Raw genomic sequence first — 13,413 nt, 5'->3', positions numbered from 1 at the left:
GTATAAGTGGCTGGGGAATGGCTGGGAGAAGGAGGGAGGTGAGAAGACAGGTAGAAATCAGTAGGATAGAGGTTGTGGAAGCAATGAAGAAAGTTAAATCGGGGAAAGCCCCAGGAATTGATGGAGTGTGTGGTGAGATGCTGAAGCATGGGGGAGAGATAGTAGTAGAATGGATGTGGAAGATGTGCAGATTGGCCTGGGAGGAAGGTAGAGTCCCGGAGGATTGGAAGTCAGGTATAATTATTCCCTTGTACAAAGGAAAAGGGGAAAAAGAAGTGTGTGGTAATCATAGGGGCATTTGTCTTCTTAGTATAATAGGAAAAGTGTATGGTAGGATACTTATAGACAGAGTTAGAGAAAGAACAGAGAAATTAGTTGGAGAAGAACAGGGAGGCTTTAGGAAGGGAAGAGGTTGTGTAGATCAGATATTCATTCTTAGATCTTTAGTGGAAAAGTTTCTAGAGAAGGGAAAGAAGTTGTATGCGGCTTTCATGGATTTGGAGAAAGCATATGACAGGGTGGATAGACAAGGATTGTGGAAAGTGTTAAGAATATATGGAGTAGATGGGAAGTTGTTGAATGCTGTGAAGAGTATGTATGATGGTGCTAAGGCTGCAGTGCGTGTGGATGGTGAACTAAGTGAATTTTTCTCTTTGAAAGTTGGTTTGAAACAGGGATGTGTCATGTCTCCATGGTTGTTCAATCTGTACATGGATGGGGTAATAAAAGAGGTACAAGGTAGGGTAGTGGATGTTGGAGTGGCCCTGGTGAGAGAGGATAGTGTTTGGAAACTCCCTGTACTGTTGTTTGCAGATGATACTGTGTTGTTGAGTGAAGATGAAGGGGAGCTGCAAGGCTTGGTGGATGAGTTTGAGAGAGTGTGTAAGAAACGGAACCTAAAGGTGAATGTAGGGAAGAGTAAAGTGATGGTCTTTGAGAGAGGTGAAGTCAGTGAATGTATAGCGAGGTTGGATGGTGAGGAATTGGAAAATGTGAGTACGTTTAAGTATTTGGGTAGTGTGATGAGTAAGGATGGAGGTTTGGAGGGTGAAGTGCTTGAAAGGGTACAGCAGGGAAGAAAGGTTGCTGGTTCCTTGAAAGCAGTGATAAGAAACAGGGAAGTGAGCATGGAAGTAAAAAAGTTACTACATGACAGTATTGTGATACCAACTCTAACGTACGGAAGTGAAGCTTGGACGTTGTTGGAAGGACACAAGTCAAGAGTGAGAGCAGTGGAAATGAGTTATTTAAGAGGAGCTTGTGGAGTCACGTGGAGAGACAGGCTGACGAATGAGGATATAAAGGAGCGTTGTGGTGTTGATGTGGATGTGATAGGAAGCGTTGTGAGGAACACACTGAGGTGGTTTGGCCATGTGGAGAGGATGGAGGGTGAAAGACTGACGAAGAGAGTGTATGTGAGCGAGGTGGAGGGTGGAAGAGGGAGGGGGAGACCGAGGATGAGATGGAGGGATGGGGTGGAGAGGTATATGAGAGAGGGGGGTGTGAGTTGGGAGCAGGGTAGTGAAATGGCGGGGGACAGGGCGACTTGGAGGCGATTTGTTTGTGGCCACCCCAAACGGGATTGAGGCGTCTGGCAATAGATAGATAGATAGATAGTATTCTATTTTACATATATATTGTAGGATATGTAATGCTAACAATCAACAACTGAGTTATATACTTTATACAGTGGTATGTATATAAGTTTTTACATACGGTTATTATACAATGATACAATGTACACGTTTAACCATTCTCTCGTCAAAGCTACCATAGAAAATTAACAATTTTATGGGTAACCAAAAAATTATGCTTTGAACATTATCGTCCCTTGTATTCTATTTTACATATACAATGTTGGCTATGTAATCCCAACAATCAACGAGTTACTTTATACAATGATATGTATATAAGTATTTACACAGGGTTATATACAATGATACAATTTACACACTTGCATCGTGCTGCACACTCTTGATCATATCGTGTGTTGGGCTGAATGCAACACATCCACCTCTAGCACGTGCTGTTTCAGATGTTAATACAATATTTGCTTGTGTCCGAAGAGAGAGTTTATTCCGAACTTTAGTTTTATTGAGATTTACCTTTAAGAAAATTCTCTCAGCATCTGCATTACTCGTAGGTAATGGCAATATTCTCAGAGCAAACACAGGAAGTGATTGAAATATCGGTGTTCCCTCATCACTCTTCACAGTTGTAAGCCATTCAAAAAACACCTCTGGGTTATTCTGTGTTTTGACATTTTCAGGGACATTCAGATTTGGGAGATTCCTCCACTCATCATCGAGTTGTTGCACATCACCCTGATATACTCGAGGGAGCTCCTGTACTAAATCTGAGAGAGATGGTGTATCCCTCAAGACATTTTTATCAACACATTTTGTGACGCTGAGCTGTGAGCACATTTCTAACATTTTAGAGTCAAATGGATATCTCTTCTTTATTTCCATGCAAGCTGTTATTAGAAACGTCCTACAGCGACTTCGCACATCAGAGATCAGCGTAGTGTTCCCTCGGTGTTCAGGTGATTGGAATAGTCTATGTAGTTCAGCACCTAAGTATATGTGGTCTAATGGTGCAAAGTGTTTCTCCTCACATGGATCAATGCATGCTATGTCTCGTGCAGAATTTATTATCTCTTGTTTATAATAACACCTAAGTATGTCCTTGTACAGAGTTTTGCAAGAGTCGTACAATTTATGAACTGTTGACTCTGTCTTCTGGAACATGAGGTTCATCTGTGTAAACTTAGGCAGTACGAATGACAGGAATATGAAGTACATAAACACAGAAGGATCTCTTAGGGCTTCATATATAGAAGATGAAGCTGAGAGCCTGTCCTCAAGGTGCTTTTGTGAAAAGTACAGTGTGAGGGGCTGCCATTGTTCCACCACACGATTTACAGCCATCTGCAATGACAACCATCGTGTTTGTGCAACGTGCAGTAATTTGTGTGGCTTAACGTCACAGAACGACTGGAATTCTTGAAATTCATTTTTTCTTTTTGCACTGTGAGAAAAATATGTGTATATGTTTCTAATTAGATCTTCGCATATACGAGGTAGGGTCTTTGCTGCCTGTGATGCGCACAGATGTACCGAGTGACATATACACCTGAGAACTGTCACACCTGGAGCAGCCTCACGAAGACGGCTAGAAAATGAATTGTATGTACCCATGATATTGCTTGCACCATCCGCGGCAAATCCTATCAGATTGTCAATTGGTATGGAGTGTTCCTCAAAACAGTTCATTAGCAACTGAAACAGATGCTCTCCAGTTGATCCCATTGCCTTCTCTTTGGTGCTCTCTGTTGTGTCATTATATACAGGCAACAAATCAAGAAATCGTGTTTCAATTTTGCCTGTTCCTTTGTTGAACATTTTAATCACAACTGCACAGCTCTTACAAGTGCCGATGTCTGTTGTTTCGTCAATTATCACAGAAAACTTGTTTTCTTTCATATCATCAATTAGCTGGTTTTGAGATACCTTACTTATGTCATTTAGTACACGTGTGGCTTTGGTTCTTTTTAGTGATAATTTGTGTGCAATTTGTGAGTCAGGGAATATATCTTTCAAAAGTGATGTGAGGTGATCAATGGAACTTATAGCAATATTATGTTCAGCCAAAAATGCTGTCAACTTAATTTCAGCACGAGTCACAGAATCATCACAATCATTAGCAGGAGAAGGCTGGTCTGTTGAGGCCGTTTGAAGTGCAAGAGCCCCTGTGTGACGCCGTGATGTTCTGTGACGTTTTAGAGTAGAGATTTCGGTGACCATGGTGGATCTACACAAGACGCAGTAGGCCTTATACTCATCATCATCCACCTTCCTGATCCAGTCCATAAAGTGTTCATCTCGTAGCCACTCCTCTCGAAACTTCCGTTTTGGCATTGTCACATTCAGGCCGAATATTTAGCAGCTGCTGTAAAACAGGTTGATTTGCATTAAGTTTCCCATTGACAAATCCATCGACAACGCGTAAAATAATGGCCACCACGAAGTATTATGTATGAGAATGACCTTAACAGCTGTGATCATACAACCATGTTATCATCTCTTATTCTATAACTTGGCATATGGGGTTATTAAAAGGAATCTCACGTTGTGAATGGAGTCAGATTACAAAAGCATAACAGGGTCAAAAATAGGGGTGCCTCATACACGTAAGGCTCAGCAAAGGAACAGTAATTATTGACAATTGTTACACCAGTATAACAGCACACATGTAACAAGGGTAGGGGCAAGCTATATTACGTCTAACATTAACACTCATTAACTTACTCTACTATTTGTAGTCCGAGATGAGTGCTGAACATCAGTCACTCATTACTGCCTCATTACTGCCCTATAGAATAGAATTTAAGGATGTTATGGTACTGCTCATCACAGTAGGAAGATATTCATCCCATTTATATGCCACTATAGAATAGTATTATTTACACAATGTCTGCATTAATAACCAAATCTTTCTTTTATGTGGGGATGCGGCAGTTTAAGCTGCTCCCGCGGCTGCGGCTTTCTCGGCCGCGTTCAATCGAGGCGATTGCGACCGCAGAGTGTTTGGGCCGCATAGCAGACGAAAAAGCCGCACTTCGGCAACACTGGGGCCGGCCCGCGAAATTTTTTTTCCTGCCCAGTTCCGTCACTTTGCACATATTGGCAACGTTGCCCTGTGTTTAGTTTGGCAACGCCGCGCAGCAGTGAGACATATCGGATGCCAGGTTTAGTATTCATCACAATTATTTACTTTTTTTATGCTTGACTATAAATATAATACCTGACTATCTATATTTTACATGGATTGAAAGAATAATAGAGACATAGAGGTCATATAGTTTTCGCTGCCTTAGCTTAAATAAATATAAAAAGGGGCCATACCACTGTCTTTACTTCGTCACTCGTCTGCTGAGAGAGAGAGAGAGAGAGAGAGAGAGAAGATACTCTCTACACTTTGCTAAAATTGGTTATATGTTGATTTAATGAAAATGCGGTACGTCTTAGGGGTGGTACATGACTGCTCGTTGAGAACACTTATCAATAACATATGTTGTAGGCCTATACTACTTTCCCTGTCATTTCTTGTCATTGCTCCCAGACGTACGATTCAATCAGCTGTGTTTACAATCGGCAATGGCGCATCACTGGGTCAGTTGCACAGACTGTCTGAGATTATTCACGAACAACAAAGTAGACCATTAATATGACAACAATAATTGCTTATTTTCCAATCATTATTTTACATTCAGTCCCTCACTGAAGATCAGCAAATGTGTTCCCAGCCCAATGCTATTACCAAATAGAATATATTTTTTTTTTTTAATTCCTTGTTTCTCTTGATTTACTTATTTTGCACACAATGGTCTATAATGTCTCATGTCTGACCCAGTGCCTGTCATCAGCACATGGGAAATAGCCTATGGTGCCTGGTGGTGTTTAATATTTAATAAAGATTATACCGTAACAAATAAAGCTTTGCATTTCATCAAATACAAAAACCCTTCAAGCATACTTAACATGAAATAAAGGACATGAGAACATGAAAATAATCTGAAATGTAACCTGACATATGATTTTACTAATATACCTAAGAAAAACAAGAAAATAATCTGAAATCTAACCTGACATGATTTTACTAATATACCTAAGAAAAACAAGAAAATAATCTGAAATCTAACCTGACATATATACCTAAGAAAATGTCTAATGAAACATTGAAATTCAGGCATCATTGATACCAATATTTCCCAGCTTGCAGCAGAAATTACCAAGCTTAACCCTTAAGAATGATCATGAAAAGCGTTTTAGGTGATAAAATATTATGGGTCATTAACTTCTCTCTCTCTCTCCTGTAAACACAGCTGATTGAATCGTACGTCTGGGAGCAATGACAAGAAATGACAGGTAAAGTAGTATAGGCCTACAACATATGTTACTGATAAGTGTTCTCAACGAACAGTCATGTACCACCCCTAAGACGTACCGCATTTTCATTAAATCAACATATAACTAATTTTAGCAATGTGTAGAGAGTATCTTCCTTGCAGACTCACTTTTTATTGATGACCCTGCATGTTATTATTTTATACTGTTTCAAGCTCTCTCTCTCTCTCTCTCTCTCTCTCAGCAGACGAGTGACGAAGTAAAGACAGTGGTATGGCCCCTTTTTATATTTATTTAAGCTAAGGCAGCGAAAACTATGTGACCTATGGCTCACTGCTGCGCGGCGTTGCCAAACTAACACAGGGCAACGTTGCCATATGTGCAAAGTGATGGAACTGGGCAGGAAAAAAAATTTCGCGGCCGGCCCGGGTAGAGGCCTACTTAAGGGATATTCAGTACTACCAACGTAGCTCTTGAAACAGCTATGTATTTCACTGAAATGATTGGCAGGAAATCTAGACAATACATTATAAATTAGGTAGTTCCAGGTGAATGTAAATATCACTTAGGCTTCTCCCTTCCCTCCTTATATGTATATTTATTACGAAAATAGATTATATGGCATATTTCAAGGGGAAAAAAACAGCGAAAATTAGCGAACGAGTGCACTTGAGGTGTTGTCAGGTGATAATTAGCCAATTCCAGGTGTATGGCACTCTCATTTACCTTATTTCTTTCTTGTATATATTATTTGGTATAAGAATAGGGCATAGGGCTTATTTCAATGGATGAAATCAGTGAAAAATTCCAGGGAAGATTTACTTAGCGTAGCACGGCCGGGCAGGCGAGAGGATAAGGTAATGGAGGGGGGGTAGGGAGGGGAGTCAAGAACGGGGAGAAATGGCTAAATTGTCAACAATGGATGGGAGTACAAATGAGATTAGGAGTGCTGACTAGTGTTGGACATTGGCAGTACTGATAGATGATACAAGCCCCCACTTGGAAGCCCGGGTGAATTCAAAATAACACAGAATCACAAAAGCAACGCCCTGCGGTATGATCCCTTGCTCCCAAGCATCACGAAAGTGACGCCTCGCGGTTAAGGGGTTAAGTATATGAACAGAGGCAATATATGTATAAGGTTGGTCTGCGAGTTTTTATGCCCTACTCCTCTTGTAGTGTGTTCTAGTTCAGGTCTTGAAAGAGAACCCCGCTCAGTAGCTAGTGTTCTTAGGACAAGAAGTGGACCTAAAAACACCTAGCATAAGTTTCATCTGATGGAACTGGGTCACTCCCATACCTGGGGATGAGTCTCCTTCGTTACTAGTCAGATCAACCCTCCAATCTGACTGCGTATGGCCATCGCCTAAGCTGAAAGGTGTTAGGGGTCTTTGTTAGGAAAAAAGAAAATGAGTTTTTACTCTACAATTTTTATTTTTTTCTTTTAATATCTCCAGACAATTTATTCAACCTAAAAAATGATGGCTAATAGTGGTGAGATTATATTTGTACTCTTTTGCAATACCTTTTCCTTAGCGATTTAGTCTGCACACTACACTTCACTCTCCAATTGTATGTTGCTGATGGAATCAACGTCGAAATGAAATAAGAGATGCTACGAAGCCTCCAGTGCCACCTAGAATACAGCCCTACATCTAGTTCTTAAGACTGGAGATAAGAGGCACAGTGAAATACCGAATGAGAGAAATGGTTCCATCGTTGGCCTGTTCAGTACATAAATGACAGAGTATCACTGACTTTTGCATTAGACAGTTGGACTGAAAAGGAGTGACAGCATGCGGATGAGGGATCAAGCAGATGGTTCAGAAGTGCAGTGACCTTTGAAGTAGCGACAGAAAAGAAATAAAGATGCAACACTGCTGTGAGGAGAAAGATGTTGATAGGAGTAAGGAGCGAGTTAAAAAGAGATAAAAATTCTGTTTAGATGAGCCGTGGGTGGGAAGCCCCCTACTCATGAGAGTTGTACTCCATACATGGGTGAATAAGACCCCTGTACAAAGTCAAACGCTGCACTGGGGTGAAGAAGGCACAGAGCTGGCTTAGCTTACCTCATCTCTTGGAGCAGGTTGTGCATGGGATGTAATGTGATCTTTTTATGATGTGTTCCATGAAAATGAAACCCCAAAGATATTGAGAGACGATGAAGGACTAGCTGTATGTTAATGAGTATAAAAGGCTACTTGTGTAGAAGATTTTAAGAACTGAGCATTTGATGCATTAAAAACCATAAGATATCTTTTACCTCAATCAAAAATATGCGCGAAGTAGGGAGTTAGGAACTGATGTAATTGCTGTGATGACACTGTGAGAAGCAGATGGGGAGGTAAAGTGTGGAGTCATCAGTGTATGAGTGGATAGGTTAGACGTGTGGCTCGGATCAATGATGAAAAGAAGGATGATAGTTGGTGACAGGACAGAACCCTGAGGAACACCACTGTTGATAGCTCTGGAAGAACAGTGGCTATGACAATGACTACAGAGCGACCAGACAGGAAACTAGAGATGAAGGCACAGATAGAAGGATAGTAACCATAGGAGGGCAGTTTGGAAGATTTATACCAGACTTGGTCAAAAACCTTAATAGAGAAGTAAGTTACAGTAATAATTGGCCAACATTTGGTTTGCACAGCTTTCACAATAGCTAGAACAAGAAAGTTTGATAATTTTTATCACATTATCACCCTTGTCACCCAACAGTTTCCTTTCCATGTGCTCTTCAGACTGTGGAAATGTTCGGAAAAAATTAGCTCGCAATTGTTGACACTTGCCAGCCTTGATCTTTCATCAATCCACCCCCTTGAGACAGTTTAAACTGTGGATGGACTAAACTGGCCTCAACCACATCAAAAAAGGGGTTTAAACTGCAGATGGACTAAACTGGCCTCAGCGGCTCAAAATCTCATTCTGAATAACTATGATCTGGGATTATACTGTAAACCACGGTTAAAATTGGGGATTAAGTTCAAAACTGAGACTTGAATTTGGGCCTCAGAGATATCAAGTACAACAGCAAAGCTTTTGCAAAAGTTCAGAAAAGGGGGATGACCAGGGGTTTGAGAGGAAGGTGGGAAGGTCACCAGTGGAGCATCTCTGGCTAAACTCATATTGGTGACAAAAAAAAGGCTATGGTAGGAAAGGTGTTTACTTATTTATATTTTTAAAGAGCAGATTTTCAAATATTAGAAATAAAGGATATTAAAGTAACTGGGTGATACTTAGAGGCTGGGAATGGTTACCCTTCACTGGGGCAGCCTACATGAGAGCAAACTTCCAGCAAGAAAGAAAAGTATACAACTAGACGGCCAAAGGCAATAGGGTAAACCTAGGTGAGGTGCAAGCACAGTTAATGAGAACAACAGGAGGGAGCCCATCAGGCCCATGTCTTACTAGTACTGAGGCTGGTGAGAGCAAAAAGTATATTACTTGAAGAAACTTTAATGTCCGTCATGAGGAAGTCAGAGGGAGTAGATGTACAGCACCAGAATCATCCAAAGTGGAATTGGAGGAAAAAGTTTGAGGGAAGAGTTCTGAATTTTTGATTGAAGAAACAGCTACAGAGCCATCAGAGTGGAAAAACAGAGAAAAGGATAATGGAGAGAAGTTGTTTGGAAGGTTTCTGGCAAGGTGCCAAAAGGAGTGGGAAGAATTTAAGTCAAGAGGAATAAGCAGGCATCTCTACCATACACATTCAAGCCATGTTAAGCTCTGCAAGGGCAACTGTTCACCATTTTTTGTCACTGGAGAAGTAAACCAATCCCACATAGTGCTTTACACACACACACACACACACGTAGACGTCCGACATCGTACGGCGCTCCGTACGGAACCAACACGGCCAGTGGCATTACCTAAATTAGTATCTTTGAATGAGTCAAGCTCTGTACCAGGTTAGACTAAATGATTTTTCATTATTAAAAGGAAAAAAAAAAAAAAGTTTAAACAAGACTTGTTCAAACAGAAAAAAAGAACCACGAGGAAAAAAAAATGCGCTGAGTCAGCTGGGTTTGTTTAGACTACAGCAACACAGGGAAAGTGTACATACTCTGTAAGTACATACTCTGTTCTTTTAGTATTGCAAAATGGATACATACTTCAGTAAAACAAATTTGGAAAAGAAAAGGGATAAAAGTAAAAAGCAAAATGATGATTTCTACCAAGAACTGGTTGAAGTGGAGACTCACAATAGACTGGTTGAACGTGTACACAAATTAGAAATGGCTTTCAAAAATGAAATTGATGAAATAAAGAAGCAAATGCACTTGCAAAAGGAAGAGATAGAAAAACTAGGAAGGGAGGCCAATAAGAAAGACACAACCATCAGTGAACTAACAATGGAATTGAGTACGCTTAGGAAGAAAGTGAGTGAAATGGCAAGTACAGTAGTCAATCACGAGAGTGTTATGGAAGAGTTCAAAAATGGCACAGAGACAATTAGGCAAGCAAGCAGTCTTATGGACCAGAGCAGTGATATTGAGGAGAAGATAACACAGGTAAATGAAGCAGTGCAAAGCTACAAAAATGATGTAGAAACCACGTATGCTGAAATGGTGAAAGTAAAGAAAGACTTAGAAACAAGGGTGAAGGAAAAAAGCATTAAAAAGGAAGTGAAAAGAATAATCCAAAACAATCCAAAGTTAGTCAGAGATTCAGTAGAGATAAACAAATCTATAGTAATCACTGGTATAGAAGAGGAAGAAGTAAAAAACAAGATCACAAGAGACAAAAAGGAGATGACAAATGTAATGAGCTTACTGAAAGAAGTATCAGAGGAAATCTGTAGTAAAGACATAGAGGAACACAAAAGGTTAGGGAAATACGAGAAAAGCAAGACAAGACCTCTAAAGGTGACTTTCCAGAGTGTAAACACTGTGGAAGAGATACCAAAAAAATGCAAAGAATCTTATGGAAAAAGAGGAGTTCAAAAAGGTATGGATAAAAAAGATGCCTAACACAAGAGGAACTGGAATTACTGAAAGAGAAAAGGGAGGAAGCAAAAACAAAAAATGAGGGAAGATCAGAAGAGGAGAAGAAGAAATTTTTTTACAAAGTAATAGGATTCCAGGTATGAAAGTGGTACACAAACAGGATGGAAGAAAAAGAAGGAAGGTAGTAGAACCATGTCATGACAAGTATATAAACAAGATGATAAAGTTGATGTACTCAAATGTGGATGGAATGGTATCTAAATTACTAGAGATGAATGATTATGTCAGAGAAAATGAACCACAAATAATATGCCTAACTGAAACAAAATTAACACCAAGGATATCCAATGACATACTAAACTTAGAGGAATACAATATATGGAGAAGAGACAGAAATTTAAAAAAAGGAGGAGGAATTATAATATTAACTAAGAAAAATCTAAAAGTCAAGGAAATAAAACTAGATATACCATCACAAGTAGAACTGATTGCCGTAGAGATGGACACATCTGAAGGTAAAGTAATTGTAGCCAATTTGTACATGCCACCCAGATCAAACACATGGGAAAGAGACGAATATAAGGACCTGGCAGAGAGTACAATTCAGAGTATAAGATCATTACTACATAAAATGGAAGAGAAATCGGAAAGAATTATACTAACTGGGGACTTCAATACAAATATAAATTGGAATACTCTAGATATAAATAGCCAAGAAAGCTGTTGGGACCAAAAGCTCCTGGATCTCGTACAAGAGTTTTTCTTAACGCAACATGTGAGGGAAACCACCAGAAAAAGAGGACTTGATGTACCTTCAGTGCTAGATCTAATATTTACTAGGCAAGAAAATGATATTGACAGTTTAATATATCACCCTCCACTCGGCAAAAGTGATCATGCAGTACTAAACTATAACTTCAGGATAGCATATGACATAGTAAACAGCAATGACAGTTACAAAAAGAGCCTAAACTATAAAAAGGGAAATTATCAAGACCTAAAGAAGTATTTCTTAGAAGTTGATTGGGAAAATGAGCTTAGAGGACAAGATTTAAATGCTGTATATAAAAAATTTTGTGAATTTTATGAAATAGGAGTCCAGAAGTACATCCCACAGCACAAAGAAGCAGATAAGAAAATACAGAAATGGTACATCCCACAGCACAAAGAAGCAGATAAGAAAATACAGAAATGGTTCAATACAGAATGTAAAAAATCAAAAGAAAGAAGAGATTTGTTGTGGAATATATACAGTGAAAGGCCGTATAATAATTACAAACAGGCAAGAAACGACTATACAAGAATAAGGAGGGAAACCCAAAAACAGTTTGAGGAGGATATAATAAATAAAAGTAGTGATCAACCAAAGCTGTTTTACAGCTATATCAGAAGCAAACCAAAATAAAAGATATAATACAATCCATTACGGACGAGGGAAATCACTTATACACAAGAGAAAGATATTTGTGAAGCACTAAATAAGAATTTCCAATTAGTTTTGACAGAAGAAAAAAATTTTGAGAGAGACTATGTGGAACATGCATGTCCACACATACTACCAGATATACAAATAGCAGAAAAAGTAATACAGGAGGAGTTAAGTAGATTAGACAGAGGAAAAGCAAGTGGTCCTGATGAAATTTCATGTTGGGTACTATACGTGAATGTGCAAAGGAGTTAAGTAAACCATTATTTTTAATTTTCAAGAAATCCTTGAGTCAAGGTAAACTACATGATATTTGGAAAAAAGCAAATATTGTCCCCTTATTCAAGAAAGGAAATAGACAAAATCCACTCAACTACCGACCAGTATCACTGACCAGTGTTGTAAGCAAGGTATTAGAAAAACTTATAAGAAAAGCTTGGGTAAATCATCTAGAAGAACACAGTATGATAACAGAAAGAGAGTTTGGTTTCAGAAAAGGAAAATCATGTGTTACTAATCTGTTGAGCTACTATGACAGAGTGACAAACACAATACAGGAAAGTGAAGGATGGGTGGACAGTATCTATTTAGATTTCAAGAAAGCTTTTGACACAGTACCACACCAAAGACTTTTATGGAAACTGTACCGTCAAGGAGGAATTCGAGGCAAACTGTTTTGTTGGATGCAAGACTTTCTCATAAAAAGAGAAATGAGGAAAGTACTAAGAGGAAACTACTCATCATGGAAAGAAGTGACTAGTGGAGTACCACAGGGTTCAGTGCTGGCACCAATCATGTTTTTAGTGTATATAAATGATATAAACAGTAACACTGGAAATGAGAGCTATCTGAATATGTTTGCAGATGATGCAAAAATACAAAGGAGAATTACTAACACAGACTCTACAAGAAGAATTAAATAAACTTCATGAATGGAGTAGTACATGGCAAATGGAATTCATTGTGGACAAGTGTCATGTAATCAAGTTTGGTAAAAGTGGAAAAAGACCTGATTGGGATTATAAGTTAGGAAATAAAACCCTATGCACATCAGAAAGAGAGAAAGACCTAGGTGTGATTATCAATAACAGACTATCTCCGGCTGACCACATCAGCGAGAAGGTACAGAACA

This window comes from Coenobita brevimanus, chromosome 50 (genome assembly GCF_032717465.1).
Source record: "Coenobita brevimanus isolate Jiangsu-jjx chromosome 50, ASM3271746v2, whole genome shotgun sequence".
In the NCBI taxonomy this organism is placed as follows: domain Eukaryota; kingdom Metazoa; phylum Arthropoda; class Malacostraca; order Decapoda; family Coenobitidae; genus Coenobita; species Coenobita brevimanus.
This window is presented reverse-complemented; position numbering follows the sequence as displayed.